The sequence below is a fragment of the Tenebrio molitor genome, chromosome 3 (assembly GCF_963966145.1).
Source record: "Tenebrio molitor chromosome 3, icTenMoli1.1, whole genome shotgun sequence".
Classification (NCBI taxonomy): domain Eukaryota; kingdom Metazoa; phylum Arthropoda; class Insecta; order Coleoptera; family Tenebrionidae; genus Tenebrio; species Tenebrio molitor.
Genome location: NC_091048.1, coordinates 9,739,572 through 9,763,025, shown reverse-complemented (window position 1 = coordinate 9,763,025; position 23,454 = coordinate 9,739,572). Strand labels below are relative to the sequence as shown.

The 23,454-nt window shown below is 35.5% G+C and overlaps 2 long non-coding RNA genes across 3 annotated transcripts in view; one reads left to right on the top strand and one right to left on the bottom strand.

Annotated features, from left to right (window-relative positions):
• Positions 1-15,166, bottom strand: part of LOC138126511 (uncharacterized) — a 33,846-nt gene extending 18,680 nt beyond the window's left edge. The window contains exon 1 of the long non-coding RNA XR_011157860.1: positions 14,682-15,166. This is a non-coding gene — a long non-coding RNA (uncharacterized lncRNA). The remainder of the gene's footprint in view (positions 1-14,681) is intronic.
• On the top strand, positions 568-2,747 carry LOC138126667 (uncharacterized). Of its 2 annotated transcripts, XR_011157912.1 has the most exons (5): positions 568-1,481; positions 1,552-1,836; positions 1,889-2,096; positions 2,151-2,509; positions 2,570-2,747. It is a non-coding gene; the product is annotated as an uncharacterized lncRNA (long non-coding RNA). The 2 variants fall into 2 exon arrangements; XR_011157911.1 differs by having other exon boundaries at positions 568-1,836.
• Positions 15,167-23,454: the final 8,288 nt, after the last annotated feature.

Sequence of the window (23,454 nt, the reverse complement as noted above, 5' to 3'; positions counted from 1 at the left end):
GTTTTCTTCCAGTATTGTTTTGTTAAATTGTGTTACATGATTAAATCTGGTTCTTTTTAGAACCCTTCAAGTCGTTTTATTACCAACAGGCCTACATCGTTAGATTTAATTGCTATTATTAAATACCGGTCTTCGTAGACCACCCACTCATTTATCATTGCGATGCGCGATTTTCGAATATGAAATTCCGACCTTCGAACGTAAAATCGACTCGTACGTCCATAAAATAGTAGTTTTTCAGTTTCATTCCTTTCTATTGTGGCAGACAACAGTAAGTTTCAATAATTTCGGGTTTTAGTCATGTCTGTCAGTGTCAGTGAACCTAACCAAACAGCATCAAAAGGTTCGTTCACCAAAAAAATGTGCAGTAGCATTATTTTTCATTCCTTAGCAACGCTTTTACTGTAAGCACTACGCCTGAGCGAGAGCTTCTAGGATTGGTCACTTTGAAACCTCTATATCTACCAAACGAAGAACAAAAGACCTACTTTTTTCTGCATTTACGGCATTTCCATTGCTGTTACCACTAGCACATTTCCGCTGGGAAGGGTGTTGTGGGCCACCCTGTATATGATCGATTTTTTGGTTATTAGTAGGGCCCGGATTTTAGGCAAAATGGACTATTTTTATTTTTTAAGGCACATGTATGAAACTTGTCTATAAATGATTTCTGGCTTAATTAGAGTAATTAGAGCCATATTTGATTCTGCCTATTCGGCCTAAAATGCCCTTTAAATACCTATTTTACCTTTTAACTGCCTGAACATGCCTAAAATGACCAATAATCAATTTCATTTTTGCGGTTTTTTCCCAATTTTCGAATTCTGGGAAGTTTACGGTATTGAAAATGTAAAAGTGGTACCTCAATAAAATTTACAATGCTTTATGATTTTAAAATTTAAGGAGATGTAATTACTGAAATGTACAAAGTGCAGTACAATACAGGAATTACTTTTTCGCTTTTACGGTTGGGACCATGATGTCAGCGGTAAATACTCCGACAATACCTAAGTACCACAAACCATTAGACTGGACTGGCATAAATTACAGAGTTTATCTGTTTGCCTCTGTTCGAAGGGGTGCAGGTATACGCGGTCTAATGTTTTCTGATACTTAGGTATTGTTAGAAGCTTTAACGTTTATAAAATGGTCCTTGCCATAAAAACGAAAATTAAAATCCCGAAGTGAAACAATAAGAGAAACCTTAAGGGTGTCATTTTCTAAAAATTTAAGAAATATAAAATTAACCATCTCCTCTGAAATTTGGTGGGAGACGTAAATATAAGCATTACAAATTTGTCATTTCTCGTTTACTTTATCTCCGTGCAGTGGTCGTATTTCTTGTGAACCTGTTTAAAGTGAACATAATGCCGAAACAAAAAATTAGTTTACGCGAAAAAATATTACAGTGGACAAGCAAGAAAGATTTATATGAAATAAAATCAACCCGAGAAATGTTTTGTAAAGCTTGTGGTAAACTGGTAAGTTAAGCATAATTAAAAATATGTCATTTTATATTTTTTACTTATTTGAAAATTTTATTTTTTGTAGTTTATATGCGAAAAAAAATGTCACTTGCAACAGCATGAGCAAACGGCCATCCATAAAGAGAACATTATGACACCGCTTCGGCAAACGTTGCTGACACAGAACTTGGAGGAATCGGCAAATAGTACATTCAATATGGAACTTTGTAACGTCTTTTTAGCTGCCAATATACCATGGCACAAACTACAAAATCCTGCGTTTCAGAATTTTCTGACAAAATATTGTGGTAGAAAAATTCCGGATGAGTCTACTTTACGGAAAAATTATTTACCAAAATGCTACAAAGATGTATGAACATACTATCTTTTAATATTTAATTTAAAATTATTTTCACTTTTAGACTATTGACCGCATTCGGAATGAGCTGGATCCTTTTAACATATGGGTTTCAGTTGACGAAACAACAGATGCACTTGGGCGATATGTGGCGAATTGTCTGGTTGGGAAACTTTCAGAAGATGAACCTGGAAAATCTTATCTTTTGGCGTCTAAACAATTAGAAAGAACAAATCATGAGACAATAGCTAGATTCGTAAATCAATCTTTAGGTAAGGGTTTTTCACTTTTTTAAATTTATTTTGATTTAAAATTTCTATGCGTAGAAATCTTGTGGAGTACCAGAGTTGTTGCTGAAAAGTTTCTTTTGTTTGTAACGGATGGAGCACCATATATGATAAAATCTGGTAGACACCTTAAGGTGTTTTATCCAAAAATTGTGCATGTCACATGCTTAGCGCATGCTTTAAATCTAGTGGCTGAAAAAATTCGCTATCAATATGAAGATGTGGATAATTTAATTTCGAACGTGAAAAAAATTTTCGTTAAGGCACCTTTGAGAGTTGAAATGTACAAAGAAAAACTAAAAGAAATGCCACTGCCTCCACAGCCAATTTTAACACGATGGGGAACATGGCTTCAGGCTGCTATGTTTTACAGCGAACACTTTGATTCCATTAAAGAAGTAAGTATATAAAAGATAAGCAAATTAATTGATTGTTAAACTGTTTTTAACTACTCACAGGTTGTCATGTCCTTTGATGGAAGTTCTGCTGTTGCTATTCAAAAAGCACAGTCTATAATGAAGAAACCCGGAATAAAAAACCAATTAATTTATGTTCGCAGTAATTTTAAAATAATCTGCGAAAGTATTACTCAATTGGAAAAAAATGGGTTACCTTTAACCGATTCAATCAAAATTGTTGAAATAGTATTTTACATTACAAGCCAGGTAAAATGGTTTTTACTGGCGAATGGAGGATATAACTGACGAGTCGAAGACGAGTCAGTTACCTCCTTGAGCCAGTAAAACCAGTTACCTGGCGTGTCTTGTATAATATTTTATTTGTTACTAAATTGTAAACAACTAAATAAAATTAAAAATGATCAAATTCTGTTTTCTTCCAAATTATTGCTCAAAACTCAGAAACCTTAGAAGTACAATTACTATGACAACGCGCCGTTTGTTCAAATTGTTTATTTCCGTCAAGATTTTTTCTCAAATGAACGTGCCAGAAGAAATCAAAAAGGAGGCTATAAACGTGGCTTCCAGTTTACTGCCAGCGAAGTCTTTAGCAAGATATGAACGAGAATATGAAGAATTTAAAAATTGGCAGAAAAACAATAACGTAACTAGTGTAACGGAAGACGTTCTTTTGGTGTATCTTCACCAACTATCAGACAAATTTAGCCCCAATTCTTTGTGGTCGAAATGGTCCATGTTAAAAAGCTGCCTGGAAATTAAAGAAAATGCTGAAGTTCGCAGGTTTGTTTTCCTATTACAGACGTTGTCAAAAAAGTGATATTTTAACTTGACATTTGTAGATTTCATAAGGTAATTGCTTTTCTCAAGAGAAAGAATGAGCGTTACGTGCCGAAGAAGGCAAGGGTTTTAACAAAAGAGCAATTGGAAAAATTTCTTGTTGAAGCTCCTGATGACTATTGGTTGTGATTACAATTTTTGGAATTTTTGGTGCTTGCCGGTGTGACGAGCTTCTCTCGTTGACGGTGAAGGACGTAGAAGATGTTGAGAAATATATTATCGTCACTTTACGGAATACAAAGAATTTAACTACAAGGAGATTTACGATCACAGATGAGGGCTGCAGTTGTCAACCTTGTGTTTTGTACAGAAAATATGCAGCTCTTCGTCCTCGTCAAGCAGACCAATTACGTTTCTTTTTAACCTACCGTAATGGCAAATGTATTTCCCTCAATGTTCGCCAGCACACTATTGGCGGTGTACCGAAAAAAACTGCAACATACTTAGGGCTACAAGAACCTGAATTATACACAGGTCACTCATTTCGCCGATCAGCAGCAACAATGGTTGTGGATGCAGGTGGAGATATTTTGACACTAAAACGTGCGGGAGGATGGAAAAGTAGTGGAATTGCGGAAGGTTATGTGGATGATTCTATCAATAAAAAAATTGAAATTGCGAAAAAAATGTTTCCTGGACGAAACTCAACAGATGTGGCTTCCACTTCGACAAATGTGGCTTCCACTTCGGGAGGTTCTACAATTAATTGTCCAATGACGAGCGAATTCACTTCCGCTTCAGGAATGTTCGACATTAGCGGAAATTCTAATTGTACATTTAATTTTAATTTGTATGAAACAAAGAAATAAAAATGTTCAAATGTTAAAAACGCTATTATCCTTTCCAAATTTCAAATTTCTCTACTAACTTGTTAAATTCATAACTGGTCTGCTGTCAATTTAACGCTACTAGCCAGTTAAAATGACTTTTCAACGTCAAGTGACAGTTCGAATAAATGACGTTTACAATTTAGTAACAAATAAACGTATTTACCTCCCTAAAAAAATCTCCAGGCCCTGTAGCAGCAGTAGCATTAAAAAAACTTGAAGATGTTACTGAAAAAAATCCTGGATACAAATTTCTTCTAGAATTGGCAAGAATTTTTAGAGGTGAAGATGTGCCGGAACATGACACCAAAATGGAAGAAATTTATTACAAATTTGCGCCCATTACCTCTTGCGAGGTAGAAAGAAGTTTTTCAAAATATAAGTCCATTTTGGTGGATAACCGACAATGTTTTAAAGTAGAAAATTTAGAGCAATATCTTGTATGCAATGTAAATACGTAACAATGTAAATAACTAACAAACTTGTAGTATTGTATATTAATTAATAAAAAATAATTAGTAAATATCTTGTTGTGTGTACCTACTTAAAACTTTAAAAACACATTTTTTAATTTAATTAACCACAACTTTAAGGACCTAGTATGGCTTATTTTCAGTTTTTAAGGGACTATTTGCAGTAGTTTAAGGGACTATTTTAGGCACCTATTTCCGACTTTTTAATTGCCTAAAATCCGGGCCTAAGTTATTAGTGTCCAACTTATTGAATTTTTTGTATCAAACTACAATTTTGTTATTAGAATACCACTACCGTAAGTTCCTTTATGACTTTTTTTTGTTAATCTAGCTTGGAATTTATGTTTTCAAATTTGCCGCATTCGCCAGTGTGAAAATTTCTCCATTCGAAGCGACATCATTTTTAAATGGAATAGACTGTAGGTATCGCGAAGTACACTAATGAGCGTTTTGAAACCGTATTTGCGCGGCGAAGAATTAACATCTAAATAAACGACTATTATTTGAAAACTATTTTTTAAGAAGAATTAGGCCGCAAAATTCAAGAATATAAAGAAAATGGAGAATATTTCACTCTAGACAAACTGTTTGAGCTTGCTAGAGTGAAATTAGAGTACAATTACGGCCGCACTACTTTGTACTCAATTTTGAAATCAATGAGCTTCAGACATAAATTTGAAAATAAGAGAAAAATTGCAATATTTATAATATAAAATTATAATAAATTTGTTTCACAGTTTAGGACTGGTTTACAAATCTATGAGGGGCATGATGACCAACTCAATAGACTGGGACTAATGGCTTAACCTGACTTCCGAATCACGAGATAGAATGTAGCCTTTTTTTTTAATTTCGCCCTGGGTCGGAATCGAACCCGCGACCCTCGCGTCCCTGAGCCGAAACGGACTGCCTTAGGCTACGAGTATATTCTCAAAGAAAATTAAATCCTTAAGAACATATTTGCAATATTTATTATTATTATTATTATTGACGGCTAACAGGCTAGACGCCCAATTAGAAGCCCTGCCAGAAAGAAAACGATACAAAGGTCACAACACAACAACCATTACACACGGAGCATCCTAACACTCAAGCTACAACTACTGAGCACTCATCTGAGTAGGATCTCCCTGGTTCACGAGATGGAGAAGAATTTTTTGATTTGCGATATGGTGCAACAAAAAATATCGACGTGGGCCTCGACACTGGGAATTGCACAGCATTCGAGTAACAGGTGACTTGAGCCCCCTGTCCGTGTGGCGCTGACCGATGTAGAAAGCACTCCTTGCCCTAAAACTCGAGCGGCTAACCCTCAAACTGATCCGCTCCAGAACGAGAGGACATTCCTGCAGCCCCCTGAACAATGTGAACAAAAAGATCACCGAATGCTCCATACGTCTATGAAGCAGAGACTGCAGACCAACCTCACCGAGCAGAAGACTTTGCTGACACTCATGCACCATTCAAAATCCACCTTTTAGTTTAATGGATCATTTACCTCAAATGGTTTCATCTGTAGGGGAAGTGGGCCTAAAATGGGGTATGTAGGTAAAACGGGATATCAGTGTTTAACCCGCAACGAGAGCTGGCAACTACTCGTATTAGCACCTAATGCGTGTGTGTGGACGCTAGTGTTAGTGGTCTGCTGTCAAAAGTGCGATCCGCTTGTGTTTTAAACAGAGAGAGTGATTTTATTGGTTTCGGAAGTTGTGAATGTAATAATTAGTGTTTACGGAATAAGCTCCTGGAAGAAGAGAACAACTCGTGGTCTTGGGTTGTTACTGCGCATCAAATTGTCTTCAAAGGTTAGTTAACAAGCGATGCAGGCCAAATTGCTCTGAAAGACATTTGTTTTTCACGCGGTAATTTTAAAAATTTTAAGACAAATGTAGGTAAAATGGGAAATTTTTACGCCTTAAAACGGGATAGTATCCCGTTTTACCTACACCAGCCCAGTATTTATTTTTATTTGTTTTCAGATGCCTTCCACTTATAAACGAAAAACCGACCGCCAATCTTGGTCCGAAGAAGCTATGTCTAGGGCACTAGAGGCGTTGCGAAATGGAACATGTGGTTACTTAAAAGCTGCTAAACAATTTAATGTTCCAAAGTCGACTTTAGAAAGGCGTTTTAAAAACAAAAATAAACAGGCACTTGACCATTCAAAACAACTGGGGAGCAGAAAATTAACGTTTCCAATGGAACTAGAGAAACAGTTAGTAGATTATGTTAAAAACATGGAAGCTATGTTATATGGACTAACAACAAGAAGTATTCGAAGTCTTGCGTATCAAATTGCTGTTAGAAATAATATCGTTCATCACTTTAATAATGAAACTAAGTTGGCAGGATGGCACTGGTTACATTCCTTTCTGAAGAGAAACAATTTGTCTCTTCGCAGTCCTGAAGCAACTTCTGCGGCAAGAGCGCAAGGCTTCAACCGAGAAGCAGTTGGCTCATTTTTTGATATTTTGAAATCGCTCCAAGAGAAACATAATTTCCCGCCATCAAGAATATTTAACGTGGACGAAACAGGTATCACTACTGTCCAATCTCGACCATCAAAAATTATTGCTGCCAGAGGAAGAAAACAAGTAGGCTCCCTAACATCAGCCGAACGTGGGGAGTTAACGACTGTAGTAATTTGTATGAGTGCAAGTGGCATTTTTGTCCCACCTATGCTAATTTTTCCTCGAGTGCGAATGAAACCTCAATTTGCTGATGGAACTCCGCCAGGTTCACTATCAGTTTGCCATAAATCTGGGTGGATGCAATTAGAGTTGTTTGAGAAATGGTTTGATCATTTCGTTCATCACACTCAAACTTCGAAAAGTAATCCAGTATTACTCATACTGGATGGGCATAAAACACACACCCAAAATATAGCAACGATAGAAAAAGCACGGCAGAATGGAGTAACAATTTTATGTTTACCACCGCATACCAGTCACCGTATGCAGCCGCTCGTTTATGGGGCCACTCACCACTTTTTATACTCAAGAAGTGGAAATATGGTTGAGAAACCATCCAGGACGCCGCATTACTATAAACGAAGTTGGATCTTTGTTCGCTAAAGCATATCTAAGAGGCTCAACACCTTTAAACGCCATTAATGGTTTTAAGAAAACTGGATTATATCCATTGGACCACACAGTATTTACAGAAGATATGTATGCTGCAGCTTTGCCAACTAGTTATGACCCACCTCAAAACAATGACAGTACTGAAAATGATGCAGTTGCAGCTGTGTCACCTGAAATGGAAGATGCAATGGAACAAATTCAACGTGACTTTGTAAGAGAGTCTACACCAGATGAGCAAATAATCACTCAAGTTGAAAAACCATCAACTAGCAGCATGTGCAATTTAATCAGTCCTGAAACAATTGCTCCATATCCGAAAGCTAAGAATGTAAAGCTATCAAAAAAGAAAGTCAGCAGAAAGGGTAAAGCTGCAATCCTTACCAGTACCCCTTATAAAGAAGAGTTAGAAAAATCCCTGGTTCAGAAAAACAGAAAAAATAATGCAGACAAAATGAAAACGAATAGAATAACTTTCAAAAACAAAAACGCTGCAAACAACAGCTCATCGAAAGGTAAGAAACAGGAGTCTAATGTGACCAAAGCACGAGTATCAAGGACCCAATCCAGTAGCAGCGAATCTGACGTTGATGTGGAATGCCTGTTTTGCGGTAATAACTATTCTAAAGACCACTGCGGAGAAGGATAGATAATGTGCTGTCGTTGCGGCAAATGGGCCCATGATGAATGTGCAGGTGTAGAAAGTGATGATGATGACGAATTCACATGTGATATTTGCCTACAAAAATAAAGTTTTTGAAAAATATATTTTCTAAATAAATCTTATTATAGGAATAATTTCCCGTGTTAAATCCATATCCCGTTTTACCTCCAGCACTTTCCCATTTTACCGACACTGTGTAGGTAAAATGGGAAATTGCAGACATTTACTAATTAACCACATGTAACTACTTGTTTTTTATTTTAGATTGTTTTTGATGAATATATGTTTAAATCAATAACTATACTATAGCAAGATTTACTTTACACAATTTTACAACACTTATTTTTTTTTATACATAACGTTAAACGTTAAGTATCCCATTTTAAGCCCACTTCCCCTACGAGTATGTCCACACTCAAAAATAGCAAAAAAGTTGCAACAACACAACAAGAGGAAGAAAGCTACACAATTACCTGTAAGTGTATTAGGACCTTCAAATACAGAAAAATTGAAAAATGATTTGAAAGAAAACTATTTCTCATTAATAATAATTGATGAGACGACAGATGTCAGCACCTCAAAATGTCTTGCATAGACAACACAGTAAACCTATAGAACCCAAACTGCCATAGTTTTTTGTGTCGCGACGCTATCTACTGGCTTGTGGTAGGTGCAAAATAAGACACAGCCAGCTGGATATCCTGGCTTTTTTATTTATTTTAATACCACGAGTAGTCCAAATTATGTGGATTATTTTTCAAACTGGTCACGAATTATCAATTGTGCTTGGGAATGAATCCACGAGTGCGTCAGCACGAGCGAGGTTCCCAAGCACAATTGAATGAGTGAAACCAGTTTGAAAAATAGTCTACATAATTTGGACTACGAGTTGTATTCGGAGGACTATTTTAAGCCAAATAGCTTGTTCGCCGACAATCAGTTTGGCTTCAGAAAAAATGTTTCCACCTCACATGCTATTTTAACACTTATTGATAAAATTACTCAAAGCTTTGAGGATAAGCGCTACTATGTTGCACTTTTCCTCGACTTGAGCAAAGCGTTTGATACGGTTTCGCATCAGATTCTATTAAGAAAACTTTCTATGGTTTGCTAAAGGAGTCCAGAGATCTAGCAAAAGAGTGGGGGGTAACAACTGTTTTCAAAAATAAAAGACGGAAGATAACGAAACGCTTTTTTGATGAGTTATCGGAAGATGAGAGAATTTCGGACCCGGAATCGTATTTCAAAGTCAATGTGTACTATTGCTGTTTAGATATATTAATTTCTCAAACTAAACAAAGATTTCAGAGCCTTTATGATTTGAGTAAAATGTTCGAAGTCTTACAACCGGATAAACACTTATCCTTTTCAAACGAGATGATCAAAAAGGAAGCCGGAAAACGGACTAGCAAATACAATAAAGACATGTCAGTTGATCTCTGCGAACAATTAATTGTTTTGAAAACTTGCTTAAAATCTGAAATTGAGAAAATTCATTCAATTAAGGAACTCACAGATTTATTACTTATAAAATTCAATAGCCTTTCCTCCAGTTTTCTCGAGGTAATAACAGCATGCTGCCTATTTTTGACCCTTCCAACTGCAACAGCTGAAAGAAGTTGTTCTAAGCTCAAACTTATTAAAAACTATCTTAGAACTTCTATGGGACAAGAACGGCTATCGGTCTTATCAATACTGTCCATAGAAACAGAACATCTTGAAAAACTAAAATCGTGTTCAGCTATGGATGTTTAATATTTTCATTAACTTGACATTTACCAAAAAATGGCCGATTTAGACAACATTTTGGAGGAAATCGACTTAATTAACGAGGATATGAATATTGATCCTGCGGAAAATAGACACAGGTACTTATCGCCTAAGGAAAAATCCTTTGGACGAATTTTCAGAAATTGAATTTAAAAAGAGGTATCGGTTAAGGGTGCTGTGAACTACTAGACAAAATCGAGGAAAAGTGGTGTAAACGGGGATCGTGTTTCAGCCCACATTTTTAACTTTGAAAAAGCGGTCGATGTGTCTACATATTGGTTATACGCATCATGGCAAATATTGGTTTCAGAGAGGATTGTAAATTATCATCAAAAACATCACTGTATACAATCCCCTTAATTTTCATCGCAACTATGATACAAGAGGCAATGATATTTGTGTAAACCTCCTGAAATTAATAAAATCGAGGCATGGCTCTAACTAGTATTGCAACAAACTCTTTAATAACTTACCCCCTTTTCTGAAAAAAAGAGCCATCCTTACAATTATTAGGTAAAATAAAAAAATATCTCATATTTAAATCGTTCTACTCGATTGGAGAATTTCTAAATAATGACTTTAATGATTTTGAAACAGTCTTCATTGAAAATAGCTTTGTTCCTTATTTTCTTTTTCTCTTTCTTGCATGCATGTAACAATTTTATTTTCTTAATGTCTATGTTTGACGTGTGTAAACATGTATCAAATGCAGTGAACTCAATACTACTCGTCCAATTGCCGACCGTAAAGGCGGCCTTACACCAAGGCAACAATTGGCAACATGTTGCCTGCAACATTTTTTAGTAATGACCGGCAACATTAATAAAAAATGTTGCAGGCAACATGTTGCCAATTGTTGCCCTGGTGTAAGGCCGCCTTAACAGTTTTTGTGTCAGGCGCATGAACAAAGACAGACTCGCGGTGTAGTATTTGCGTCGCTGTCTAACTCGTTTAACAGTGCTGCGTTCGTTGTCAGGTGTACCTTTGATAGCGCTTTTACTGTTTATACTAGGTGAAATCTCTAAATATACCGGGTTGACAATCACTTCGTTGTCGTGTGCAGTGTTTTTCGGACTTAAATGGTGTTTGTGCTTATCTGTAGTTCCAAAATGGTCCTGAATTGTGTTGCTTATGGTTGCAATAATTTACAGGATTCGAGATCTAAAATAAGTTTTCATACGTAAGCTTGTTACAACATAAGTCAAATTTAAAAAAAATTGATGCAAAATGCAGCCGTTACTAATTTTGCGCAAAATTTGGAACTATTTTTGCCAAAACACTCGGTGACGGAAGAATTTATAAATAGAGATTTGCATGAAATACAACTAGTTAAGAACATAACTGATGTGTTCTGAAAATGCAGAATGCATCACCATGCAAAACTTTTAAATTTTCGATTACACGGCAAAGCCTCAAGTATTCGTCAAAAAATGACAAAATTAATTTTTTGCACGACCTGTATATAATGAGCAACTTTACTCAATGATTGTATGGAGTAAAGCGGCTCTTTGTTCCCCTTGGGCAAAAAACCGCAGCCAACTCAAGCTTTTAATCATCTTTTTTCCCCTTGGGCAAAAAAACATAGCCTATTCAACCTTTTATAGTACCTACATTTTTATTTCGAATTAATTTTTTTTTCACTCGAGGTGCAGTTTGTAGCCCGAAGGTCCTACAAAGCAACGACGGGAACAATCATGCATTCCCGAGGTGCAGATACTATTATTTGCACGATTCAAAAATTTTAATTGAAAAAAGCCGAAAGATTAAAAATTATTTTTAACTGTCAACATGAGACTTCAATTTAGCTTGACAGTTAGTGATAATTTACAAATTTTCGGCTTTTTTCTATTAAAATCGGTGAGTCGTGCAAAAAATAGTATATGGACCTCGGGAGTGAATGATTTTTACCCTACAAATTGCACCTCGGGTAAAAATCATCCACTTCACTCCCTCGGTGCATAATATACTATTATTCAAAAGTTGTTAATTTTCAGTGTTTTTTTAAGTAATAATTGTGTCCCGTAACAGTAAATATTGTCATTCTATTTAAAATGGCTTTTACTTATTACTTTCCTCTATTTATCGCCTCTTATTAGCATTATTAGTATGATGGGTCAATACCGGCCACAAGCCAGAAAAGGATAGAAATACTACACAGTGGCGGGTTGCATACATCTGTAGATTGCCTCAGTCGCGGATACGTTTGCGTCCCTTCCAAATAGTGTGGAGTTCACTGACCAAATGTAATGCACAAATATATATACAGTGGAATCCGTTTACAACGAGGGAGCTTCAAGGGACCGAAAATTTTTCTCGCTATAACCGGATTTCGCACTAACCGGATATCATAACATTTTTCAAAATTATTAATTGTTTATTAAAATTGTGTTTTAAATAGTGTTTTATTGATAAGAAACATGTTAATACAATTCATAGGTCATTATTTTTGATCTAAATAATCAGTTATTTGTTTTTGTTTATAATTTATAATAGATCTAAAGAATTTTCCAACATTAAAAATTAAAATAGACCTCAATGCACACTCTTCTATTGGGTGATTCAAAATGATTGTGGCCAAGTATGGCAACTATGTACGAAAATTTATGTGGCAACTGTGTGGATGAGGTAGAGTTGTCATTTGTATGACATTTCATAAGCGTGCATTTGATTTTTTTGATATCATTACACATTGATTTGACAGTTTTCAAAATTGCGCGACTATGAACTGTCAAAGAAATATCAACACTACCCTATCCACACAGTTGCCACATAAATTTTCGTACATAGTTGTCATACTTGGCCACAATCATTTTGAATCACCCAATACATCTGCGCATTCAAAACACTATTTTAATGCTTAATATTCTTAAAACACCTAGAATGTTTAGATTTACCTAGGACTAGCAATTTTCGTTTTTCTAACCATTCAACCATTCAAATTAGCACAGACTAAAACTGTCACTCATTCTTTTGATATTTTGCCGCCGCTTTTTTTTTTTCACCATTTTGTACTCAATTTAATATGGCGAATTTTTCCGAAATACTCAACTGTTTTCGTTTAGACATGAGACTCGTAAAAGCAAGTTACTTCAGCAAGAAGCTAAATGCAACTAACTAAAATTTACAATCTTTTTGTATCGGATTTCCAGATAAACTCATTTTTAAAACTCCAGAAAACACATTAAATTTATGTGAATGAACAGACGATATAATTGATGGTGTTTGCAGAAATTCTTCTCCTTATAACCGGTTTAACCATCACTAGACAAGCCGTTATATCAGGATTCTCGTTATAACCGATCTCGCTGTATACGGATTTTTTTATTTGATAACAAATGAGAAACCAACCAAACAAAGTAGAAATCCTCGTTATAACCGGTCCCTCGTTATAACAACCCGTACTCGTTATAAACGGTTTTTACTCTATTATTATTATCCAAAGTGCGATTCTGTCATTTTATAGTGGGTAGTCTTTCAATCCAAAGTGCAATTGTTTTATTTTATAGTAGGTAAGCTTAAAGCTACAATTAACCCAATTGAAAGTTAGATTCTGTCATGTTATAGTTGGTTAGCATAAAGTTAAAAGAATTCTTGAAAGTGCCATTATACAGTGTGCAATAAAATGACTTTCATCCAGTTACCTTTGCATTACCCTTGTAAAAATACGAAATGCCGCTCTACAGAAAAAAAAGAAAGCCTAACCTCAAAATATACTAATATCCAAATTCCAAAAGTGATTTATTGCGAAGGGATGATATGAATGCAATGGTAACATTGAAATTAAAAAGGAGCTAACAAAAGCAAGTCACAGCTAGTGTTGAAAGTGGCCACCAACATTTGTTAATTGAATTTTGTAAATTGTAACAATTGTCAATTCGATTGATGACATTTATTGACAGAACTAAGAGTTCGGCACTTCAAAAAAAAGTAGACCGGTGGAGGAATATTTACATGTGCAAAAATTCCAAAGCAAACTAGATGAAAATCATTTTATTCCACACTGTATATTCCCCGTTACAGAAATAGAGAGCGATCAAATTAATTTGTAATCGAGTTATCCATGAATCCGAAGTCGTATGTCGTTACTTGAACTCCACGCTCCAATAAATACAGCTTGAAACACAGGTTAGATCTCGACATATCATCGCAAAAGACATACGGATTCAAATCCATGGACGACTCGATTACAAATTAATTTGATCGCTGGATATTAGCGCTGCTGTCAAATTTGACATGGGACTTCTTATACATTAGATATTATTTTGTTTAGAATTTGAATTTTATATTTGTTTATTGTTGTTTTTCTTTAAAATGATCAAAAATAAAAAAGTTAAAGATGATTTTCATTTATTTCTGTGATTATCTTATTGTGTCCAGGGAGGCGCATTAAAATGTTTCCAGGAGCGAATTAATTCTAAAACCGGCACTCCTGAACTTGCAGCTATTTTATAACATTTATTAACATTTATCTTCCCTACACGCTACAGAATAAGTACTCACCTTTAGGGGCCATCTGCTGAAGATTTGTCGACTGCATTGTGCGAAATTAGTTTCAATTCGCACCGAAATTCCAGTCCACACCACGCAACAAACGATTCATTTTTGAAACTCTTTGTCACTACCGGAGGCACAACCGAATATTTTTTCACAACACGATTAATTTTATTGTCTCTGGCTTTTTACCTTCGAATTCGTTATTCACAGAAAAACACGTGCATGGTGCATCACGTCACCCGCCAAAACCGAATTACGTTATGCGACAAACGACCCGCAATTTTGCATGCGCCTAACAAGTGAGGTTATAGGTACAAAATATTATTGTTAATAAACGCAAAGCGGTTTGATAAATCGATACTAGCACTCACCTACAGTTTACACTACCGTTGAAGCATTGCTTCTTAACCGTTCGAGCGTTTGTTTGACTGCCGATGCCGAAACAAACTGAAATCAGAAAAAATTTCCAAGCTCACCGACAGGATGAAGACTGGCCGGTGGCCGCAGCAGGGGGGTGAAACAACATAGGACGTATTGAAACCGCGAGCATCAGCGCCATCTGCTCGCCCTGAGACGACTTATATTCTCAGAAGTCAAATATAATAATAAAAAAAAACTAGTAACAATAAAATTATAGTACAAAACACAATGTTGTAACTTAATTTTAATGAAAAAGTACATGTTAACTCGTATTTTTTATTTTATTTTATAATTATTTTATATAGTTTAGCGCCATCTATTAGCTCTGAACTAAACAAATATAAGAAACCGTGTAAATCACAGAGTCAGCAGTTCAGCACTTCAAAATTCAAGATCAGTTTAATTTAATTAAACCATGCTTTCGTCGTTTGTGTTTAAAAAAAGTGTTGTATGCCCAATTGTAATAATAAGGATGCTTAACGTCGCCTCATCCATAATGTGTAACTCATAACGTTCTACAAATACCTAACCTACCGTCTACCGGACTTATAACGTAAATTACTATATTGTTATTAAAACGATTTAACAGACAATAATTGTACCTTTCTTAAGTTGATTACTTGATTAGTGTCGTTTTGAGTTAATATTTTTGTGATAATACATTTTTTTAACAGTTATTACAGAATGTTTTGTTTTATCTTCGACTTGAATTAATTATTATCACTGACAATTAGTCATTAATAATGTGTTATAAAATTGTATAAAAACAATACAACATAAAGTAACACATTATTAATGATTAATTGTTATTGATAATATTACCTTTGAAATTAAAAATTTAAATTTGGTAGTAGGTTTGGACCCGTGGTTTGGTCTGTTGCCTGGCTAAATGTTTTGGCTCAGGGCGGATAGATGGCTCTGAAACTGGTTCTCATTCTTAGACAAAGAGTGGCCTATCCGTATTAGTAATCCGTGGGCCGCAGTGCCGCACAGCGCCGGCTATTGGCCGATAGTTTAGTCCGATTGGATAGCTTCCGCGCAGACCAGACAAACTAAACTGTTTGGTCTTAGAAGGTATACTGTGGTTTGGTCACAGCAGTAGTCTCACTCGACGTCGGCACTTTGATGTTTTCTGAAACCGTTGTGCTTTCGCGCAAGTTACTGCGCAATGAATTTAACAGGCGTTTTACATGAAATTAAACGTTACGGACAGGAATTTAAATCGGGGGTATTGGATCTCTTATGCGCAGTAACTAGCGCGGACTTACAACTGAATACAAAGATTTTGCGGAGTGCGACTACTGCTTAGAAGGTATACTGTGGTTTGGTTGACTGTCAGTGCGCAGCAGTGGTGGCTCGTAACAATTTCAACCGGTACGGCAGATTCGTTGGTATTTTTTTTTTAAATGCTCAAAGTTGTCGCCGTATTTGTTCCATATTTATTTAAAATAATGTTTAATAATAATAATATAATGGAAATTTAAAAAAACTTTTTTTTTGATAAAGAACAAATTCACTCTTCAGCAAGAATCAAGAGGAAGGTCTAGCTAGAGCAATTCTTGCTAGGAGGGGAGGATTAAGGAATTTGGTAAGGTAACGTAGGTAACTAATAATTTATTAAAAAAAACGTAGCGAAACAAATATAAAAATGTAAAAGAAAACTAAATTCCAAAAAAAAATCACATATGTATAATACCACGAGTAGGCAAAGTTATGTTTGCCATGAAAAACAAGGGGCGCTTTTTACTTCATCCTCAACCGTAATTGTAATTACATTATTAATACTTTGAATGATCTCATTTTGTATGGTCTTGGACAAACCAGTGAAAATCGTGGATTCGTCTAACCAAACGCTAGCTCTTGTGTTCCTAAATAAATAGTGATGTCAATTAATCGTCCAAGGGTTTCGCGATTTTCGGTGACTTTGGGATTATATTCAATAACACTTTCGCGATGTGCGTTGTCTAAGACGTTTGCAATATTTTGTTGTTTTCTTCCAAATAATTTAAATTTTAGCAGGCCTTGTGTGTGATCTTTTGAAATACCGTGTTTTTGCAGTGCCCTACCGATCTCTTTACGATTGTTAAAGCCTGTACAGTTAGTTCCACGGACCTGGACGTTGCTCAGAAAAAAGTAAGCACAGCCAACAAAACAATCCATTCCTAATTTCGCTACCTGTAATCCACTCGCACTTTTCATAGCATGAAACACAAAAACCACGATTGGAGCTGTCCGCTTTACTAATTACTAAATTTGACATGGCAGGACGAGGCCGTTTCAAATCCTTAACAAACAGTTTGTCATCGTAAAATAATGAAGAGAATTTATTTCTCAGTAAAAAATCTAGAGTACCTATCTGAATTATTATTGCTCACCACTTGTCCAACATTTGCCATTGTTAACACTGAACAATAAAGATTAAAGTAACACAATTTAAACGTCAAACCGTTGAGTGCTATTGTGGTTCGAAACGAAATAAACAAAAACCCTTACTCTGCGTTAATGAGGTAGGGCGCTGCCCTACCCAGAAACTGATTCGCTGTCGCCACCCAATACTTCCTAACAAATTCCTATTTTCATGCCAAAGCCAAATGCCAATCAACTTACATTTTCAGTTAAATTATATTATTTCAGTTTCATTCTTTTTCTATAGATTTTTTTTTTTAATTTCTAAGTGTAACATTTAATTTAAGAGCAATAATTTTATTAAACATTTCTTCTTCATCGAACTTAGTGAAGAAGAAGAAAACTTAAACAATATTAAAGCTTCTTATAGTCTGTAAATATTAAATTGATATTTAAATGTATAAAAAAAAAAAATAGGAGCTAGGAGGTATTAATTATGTAGTGCTTTATTGAAAATGTTCACAAAAACCCACAGCTGTTCTCTCATTAAATACAAATTTCTATTATTTTATTAACAACTAAAAATGTTACTTTTTAATTAATAAGATCAATGAGAATTAAGTGATTCATTAAAAAAAACCATTCGAATCTATGAATCTAAAGACTGAAAAGCGCAAAAGCGGTGCGGTACGGCATGCAGTACCAACTAGGGAAGCGCATTGCAATAATCTCGACGTTCTGCGCATCTAGCAAGCATCCGTGCATTTAACGCAACTCTCGCTGTCGCTGATCTGGTACTATTTGCCGACCCAAACCCAAACAGCGTGCAATTTCATCGGACATGCTCACGCGTATATTTAATGCGCTCACTTTTAGGGGATACTGGGACCATGATTTAATGGACCTTTGAATCTCCAGTAAGGGCTAATGTCATAAGATTTGAAAAATATATGCATATTAGAGAGATATGAATGATGACTTTTGTTTAAAAAAAAAAAAAAGTATAAATGAACTGTTTTAAATTGTGTTCTTTTCAAATAAATTTCTGGGTCGGCACTGCCGTATCTGCCGCCCCTGACCAGCCGCCACTGGTGCGCAGATACCTAAAGTTGACTCAAGTTGCAAAATAGTAGTTTATTTGACGAGTTTGAGTGTAAATTGGGCCTTTTTTGGCACGCGTGGGCCATTTTAAAACGCAAGTGAAACGAGAACACAAGAACGAGTTGAATACAACGTTTTTTTGTTCGACGAGCCCCTTAAAGGTTCCAAATCGCTTAAAACCTGTAAAATTAGCTTGACGTTTCGTTTTGACAAGTTGTGACATTTATCAAAATCCGTTCACATAGGAGAAAATTCTCAAATTCTGACAATGTCGAACAAAAAAACAATTTTTTGTAATTTGCCTCCATTTTGATTCTCTAATAGACATAGAACGCGACGTCCTTATAGCCATTATTTCACGGAACATTTTACGAACATTTTTAGGTTGGCAAAGCTTGATCCGTCATGCGTGTCAGTTTAAATTACAAAATGTGCCAAGAATTATTTATCAGGATTTATCAGGCAACAAATTCGCGACCGTACTTTTGGCAATGTCACGTATTTCAGCGGGCGTACAGTCGTTGACCAAAATAAAATAGGACAAAGTAAATTTGGATTGTGTAATTCAATATTTTTGCGAAATCCATCTCTTAGGAAACAAAAGTGTAAAAAATTTAAAAAAAAACAATTCTGATAAGTGTCATCATTCGACGATATTTCAAAAACTCACAAGCATTCAATTGAACATAATGACAGTGACGAGATGACAAGTAAAAAAACAACCTAAATTTTTGTAGATCAATCGTCAAGTCAAATCAAGTTGTAATCTGAGACACATACGCCCAGTTACACTACACAAATCTTTGAATTGTGAAACTGTCTAAGGTAACGCTTTGTCCTATTTTATTTTGGTCAACGACTGTACTATGGCGGACAATAAATTTAGGCCGGCCTGTCATTGAGTTGACATCAAAATGTGAAGCTGGCATTATGTTCAACTAACCCCATTTTCGATTTTTGTCATTCTTGTGACAGCGATAATCAAAATTAAAATTGGGAAAAGAAGCGTGCACCAGAGAGAAGTGCTACTACAAATCAGTTATGCTAGTGCGTCATGATCTGTAAGTTACGAAAAAGGCAAAGGAAACGCCAAACAGCTTGAAAACCTTCAGTTTGAGAAACTGACACATCAGTCATAATGACAATAAATGGTCGCTTGCATTGACTTTTTTGAAATGTCAGAAATTTGCCTGCCTAAATTTATTGTCCGCCATAGTACATACAGTAAGTGGCAAAAGTATGGAATAAATTCCTTAAGAATTAAACAAATTTTTTTTCAAAAAAATCTTTGGACAGGTCACTTTTTTATGAGTACATTTACACGGGCCACTAACGCCGGTGTTATTTCTGTGGCGGTCGTGAAAAAGTAGGTAAGTCAAATAATTTCAAAAATGAGTTAACGATGTTTACACCTTAATAATAAATCATGGAATTAAATAATTCAGATTTTCACAGTTTAAAATTTACTTATATTGAAAGCAAGTACAGGTAGAAAGAAGTTTCTATTTAATTACAGGATTTTAGGAATGATGTGGAATTTTGAATCGTTGCCCTGAAAAATTAACATTTTCGACTTACCTATTTTTTCACGACCGCCACAGATATATAATTGTCTTTTTCTTTTAATACTATTTTATCATCATCCTTGGAATCCATTTCTAAATACGAGTATTTAATCATGACTGACTGACCTCCATCAGTCCACCCCATATTAATAATAAGCGGTTTCTTAGAAGTTATCATAAAGCGTATACCCTCGAGACAACTTGCAGAATACAGGGTGATTCTGAAATAAGTTTGGAAAAAAAATGTGGAGTATCCTTGACACAAATTAATTCTGCGTAAATCACTTTTGGAGGTGAAATCAAAAGGATGGAAATTACCCTATATCCTTGTATTTTCAACGTCTATGAATAGGGAAAATTTGTCCGAATTTGTTCACTTCATTAGCAACCATTGTTACATCAACTCCACAATGAAGTTGTAGGTGCAAGCACACTGCTTTGTAAATGTTTCTATGGAAATGATCGAGAGGAATAATGTTACGTTTGTGATTGACGGGCACATTTTACCTTTGATTATTATTGTTACTAAACTACCAAGATAATCAGGTAATCACCTTTAACTCAGCAGTGTACTAGCAATTTTGACCAAATTTTCAATCATTTGTATCTCGAAAACCAAAAACTTTTATATGAATTTTTTTTTGTCTATGACTTCTCATCATCACCAATTACGGTTTTTTTTTTCAAACATATTTCAGAATTACCCTGTATAATCTCCCCTGGTTTCTAAGCCAGCAAATTACTGGCAATATCTGGATTGATCCGATCATAATGGACCCAATTAAAATTCTCGAGGATTATCATTATTTTTCTTGTAAATAATCAAGTAACTGCTAAGTATACAGAACAAAATTCAAAAGGAAAAAATGGTTAAATTATTTACCTATAATAGGAAAGATGCAGGTAGTGAAGCGACCCTTTCAAATATTTCCCATAAACATAAACATGTAAAGCAGGTAAAAAAGAAAGTAGAGAACATCCACAGAATTATTAATAGGTGCGATCAACAATTATTTAGATAAGGGGCGGCTATGACTTCGACACTATCAGATTTTGCTAACTCAGCTAATAAACGTCAAACAACCGTCACTATGAATCAAATTTTAACTCAAAAATGGTTTTACTTCAGAACATACAGTACTGCTGCGTGTTTGGTCGAATTGCAGTAAAAAGTTTCAAATTTAAATTGAAACAGATACTTTGGTCGTCACTTTTTGACACTTCAAATGTAAATAAAACATTAATGTCCAATATACATGACAATTTCAAATTTTTCTTGTCAAAAATATGGCAACTTCAGTTCTTGATAAATATAGAATCGTCCACCGCCACAATCGTCTTACTTGCTTCTGAAGGTTGTCTAAACCGTGACCATATTGATCTTTTGCTTTTGTACCCAGCCCCCGAAGCTGGAATTTACGACACCGCCCCACCCGTATGACACTGATGGATTCAAATAATTTTGACAACAGTAAAAAATAAGGTGAAACATCCTAAAGGCGGCCTTACACCAAGGCAACAATTGGCAGCATGTTGCCGGCAACATGTTGCCTTCAACATGTTGCCAAGTGTTGCCACTGTATCGTGCGACCGTGCTACAAAAATTGCCTGTTGCCGTCTGTAGCACGTCGATCCACAGCGAGTGGAAAAATAAGCAACAGTATTCGTGCGACTTCAAATTTTTGTTTTCAATTTGAGGGTGCTTGTCTAGTGATGGAGTGGTCAAATGACAAAACCATAATGTTTATTGAAGATTACAGGAATAGCGAAATATTATGGAATCACAGATTAAAGGATTTTAAAAATAATAGAAAAAAGTTAGATATTTTGCAAAATTTAAGCGAAAAATATGGAAATGACATTATTGCTTTAAAATTTAAAAAAGAAAATAAAAAATCTCAGGACACAATTCCATCGGGATCATAAAGCAATCACGAATACTACTAGTGGACAGTCCGCGATTAAAAAAAAATAAGAGGTGTTATTACGATTGTTTATCTTTTTTGTTGGACGTTGATGTACCAAGAGAGGGAACGTCTACCCATGCCAACAACGAAAGTGATGAGGTTGAGGTAAGAAAAACTATTGATTTTTTAAATTTTCTGTTAAGTAATGTTAATTTATTTCATTAACTTGACTTTGCCCGGCGAGGGCGACAGAAATAATCTAAACGCGAACCGGAGGCAGCGGGTAAAAAAGACACTTGGACCTGGCTTGACACCCTCCTATATTATATTTACTGAAAATAAATTAAATATTGATGCTCGTTGATATATCATATAAATAATATAATACACGAAATAACAAAGACAAAAGATTAAATGAAGAAGCTATACAGAATGTCACAGTACTCGCTTCCCAGTGAAAACTATACATATAAAAAAAGTAAGTATATACAAAGTATACAAAAAAAGAGAAAAACGACAAACTCAGTGAAAAAGTTTCCAACCGGTCTTATCGCCTACGAGCTCTGAAGCCGAGATAAGGCTGGTGAAACAAGTATAAAAATCTACCGTTAATGTTACAAATTCTAAAAAAAAATTAAACGGTAATGCGAATTTTGCCCCTCTGACGGTGATGTGGACTTGACTTCGTGCTCCGTCGCTCCGGTGGTAGGATCGCTCCGGTGGATGAGCACTCCGGTAAAAGAACCTCAGTAGAAACTGCTCTGACAGAGGAATGGGGCTGGATCGGCGTGTCCTGTAGATCTTTCCTCGACGTCGAGCTCTCCTGTAGGTACCCCGGTGAATTTTCACTTCGAAATGCGAGAGTGCTCCCGACTACACGATATTGGAAGAAAATGCTCGCTCTGACGCGAACCGTTGGATTTGAAATTGGGGAAATTTTTAAAACGTAACAACAATATCTCAATACATTTTAGTAGGAATTTTTAAGTGAAATTTGGTAGAATATTAGATTAGTATTTTATAAATCAATTTCAGTTCGGCCCATCGTACAAAGCAAAATAATCACGGAGTTAGAGCAAATAGTTATTTACATTACCAGATGCGTAAGTGAACTTTTTTTGCCAAGGAGGTAGTTCAAGACCCGAGGCGACAGCCGAGGGCCGTGAAACCTCCGCGGTGAAAGAAGAAACTTGCGCATCGTGTATTGTATTAAATTTTTCCTACTACGAAGCACCAACATTTTATAATGTTAAAAAAAAATAGCAAAAATCGTGCCGTATCGCGACCGTCCTTGGATCTTGGAAGTAAAAACCATAGCAACAGCTTTTACAAACATTTTATTTTTCGTCTTCAAACGGCGTGAATTGTGTAAGTGCGTGTAATCCGTAATAATGTTAGTTTGATAGTTTGCGGTTATTGGTATTTATGCAACAAGTTTTC